Raw genomic sequence first — 3,101 nt, 5'->3', positions numbered from 1 at the left:
GCCGGGGGCGTCGCCGCCGCCTCAGGCCTGGTGATGTCAGCGGCGGCTCACGCGCGGGGACCGCGGCGGCCAAGGCCAATGGCGGGGCGGGGCGGGAGCGGCCGCGCCGCGCCGCGCCGCGCCAGCCAATGGGCAGCGGGACGCGGAGGAGCGGCGGCCGCGCGCGCGGGGCCGACCCGGGGCTCGCGGCCCTCCGCGGGCTGGAGGGGCCTAGGACGCGTCGCCCCGCGGAGCCCGCTGACCCCGTCAGGTGACCGCGCGGGAGCCGCCTCCTCGCCGCGCTCCAGGCCGAGGCCGGGAGTTCGGTCACCATTGTCCCCCAACATCCGAAAGGCGCACGCGGCTTCCCGGCCCGGGGAAAGCCTTCTCCAGCCCCACCCCTCAGCATCTGCCAAAGCCAGCGGTCAGAAACCCCGCAGAGGGGCGCCCCCAGTCCCCCAGCCGGGGCAGTTCGGGTGGGTTCCCGCCCCCAGAGCCTCAGCCCCAAAGGGGCTCCCAAGGGGCGGGGAGATTGGTGAGTGCTGGGGACCCGCTAGGACGAGGTCGCCATCCCTGTCACTTAGCCCCTTTCAAAGCGCAGAAAGCTCCTTTCAAAGCGCAGAAAGTTCTCTGTTTATGGGTCCCTTGGGCAGCTCATGTAGTCCTGAACTTAGGGGACCATCAAGCCAAAGTAAGATCAAGACATTCAACCCCGGACTCTGCACCTTTCGGAAACTTTGGAAAGGCCTGCGAGCGAGGAGAGTCGACGCAGTGGGACGCTAGTGGGCCAGGCAGAGCAGGGGCTCCTCTGGATGAGAGCACACACCCAACAACAGTGGGATGCTTGGACAGGCAGAAGACGTCACTCCAGAGCTTAATTACAGATATTTGTGTTTTAAACCTTTTATTTGTGTGTGTGTGTGTGTGTGTGTCTGGTGTTTTTTTCTGAGAGGGTGGACCGATCAGCAAGAACTTCAACTGCTAGAACACGGTTTCAAGAGCGTCTCTACACACAGTACAGTTTGGGGCCTCGAGTTCCCTTGATTAGGGTCGCAAAGCCATACCATAGAGTCTCTTTCCTGATTGTCTCTTGTAGTTTTCATCGCCCTCTCTTCAGCTTCAGACCTGGTGATGAAGATACTGACGCCCAATTGCCTTGGTTTTCTCCAAGGTCCCCAGGACGGCAGGAACACATCCCTGTCATTTTTTTTCGACTGATGCCGAGGAGGGCCTGAGCGACAGGGCAAGTCCCTGGCCCAGATGAGCGGATGGGCAGCCTCTCCCAAGTACCAGGTCTCCCTAGAGGAGTTCAGAGCCTTCCCCCCAAGCCCTCGACCCTCATCACTAGAAGGCTTTTGGACATACCTTTGGAAGGGACCTCCTGCATATACTCGTTTCACCACACATAGGCCCACCTTGTAGCTACTGGGTAAAGGGAAAATACAAGTCATCTAGAACCGCCTCAAAGCAGAAGGTCTTCAGCACATCACAGAGGAAAATGTCTTATAATCGTAGACCCTGTTCAGAAGGCTTTGTCCTTCCTGCCCTCAGCGTTTGGTAAAGGGGGCACCATCCCCTTAATGGGTTTGCCCACGTCTTCAAGTTTCTTTGTCCCAGCCAGAGCCAGGCAGGATGTGGCTCAATCAGGCAGCTCCATCCCGTTGCTTGCAAGGATCTGTTCTGGTCCCATCTCAGCCTGCTCTGAGCTTGGGAAACGGGTTCGTTCCCCATCTTGGATAACAATCCCCAAGCGTATCAGTTGGTTCCTCCTCCCAAAAATGAGTCATGAATCCAGTGCTCAGAATAGTAAAACACAAGGCCTAGCACAGTAACATTAGTGGGCATTTATTAAACACTCTCCATGTGCCAGACCCTATTTTCAACACTTTTACACACAGTAAAGCATCCATCTTACAGCGACCCTATGAAGCACGTGCTGTTAACATCCCACTTCACAGTTGGAGAAACTGAGGCAGAGAAACAGCACTGGACTTTGAGTTGGACAAATGAAGACCCTAAGCAGTTGTGTAACTTTGGACTAAGCCCTTCATAGCAAGCCTCAGTTTCCTTGTCTGTGAAAATAGCCCAATCCTCACTGGCTCTTGAGAAGAAGCCATTAGTGAATCAAGACTCAGTCTAAAACAAAAAAGAAGCGATAATGATAACGGGCTGCCTAGGGTCATGAGACAGAAGAGAAAAGGAGGGAAAATTCTAGCTCAAAGAGACTCTGTGAATTGAATTAGAGTCCCACCATCTACAACCTACAACGTAATCACATAATGTTACAGTTTTGGAAGAGAAAACCTCTACTGGTGCTCAGGGTGCAAGCGAGATAAGCAAGCCCTTGGAAGAGCCGCCACTGCATTCCTCCCAGGTCCTTCCTTGGTGCCTCTTGACTCCCTTGCCAGAGATCTGGGCCAAGGAGAGGCCCTGAGGGAGAAGATGGCACAGACAAGAGGAAAAATCCAGAAATGACTCCCATCAAGAGAGCCATAAAAATACTTTTAACTTGAACAAATGGTCTGGGGAGGGGGTGGCGCAGAGTGCATAGGGAAATTACATGCAAATGCCAGGCATCCTTTGGGTGAAGAGCCTCAAGGCACCCTATCCGTTTCCACGCTGTGGATGCAGCCCGGCGGAGAGCCTGGTGCCTTTAAAGGCCTCAGGGGTTTCCTCTAAGCATCCGAGGAAGGCAGGGAGGTAAAAGCTACGTATTTTATCAGGTCTTCACTCTTCTTCTCAACCTTGGGTCCTAGAGAGAAAGGAGAAGGCTGTGGGGAGGGGAACAGAGGGATGAGTAATTTCTAGGTCAGCTAGTCCCCTTGAGCTTTTAATTTTGTTCATTTTGGCTGTCCTGGTTTCAGCTCAGATGTGCATTTTCCACCTTTGTAACACATCCACTCATTTCGAAGATTTGCACAGATTCCTGTATCAGGAGGGAGAGAGAGCCTGTCGGTGAAGAGCTGATGGACGCTGCCCTGTATGTAGCACAGCACTCCTAAGGCAGCAGAGCAGGGAATACCTTGGGGACCTGAAGGAGCTAAGACAGGCCCCTTCTTGGCTGCTTGCTTGGCCCTTCTGCCTGGGCTAGGGGGGGACAGGAAGGTTAGAGCCCTGGCTCT

Source organism: Lipotes vexillifer, unplaced genomic scaffold (assembly GCF_000442215.2).
Source record: "Lipotes vexillifer unplaced genomic scaffold, Lipotes_vexillifer_v1.1 scaffold518, whole genome shotgun sequence".
NCBI classification, from domain to species: domain Eukaryota; kingdom Metazoa; phylum Chordata; class Mammalia; order Artiodactyla; family Lipotidae; genus Lipotes; species Lipotes vexillifer.
Note: the sequence above shows the minus strand (reverse complement) of the source record.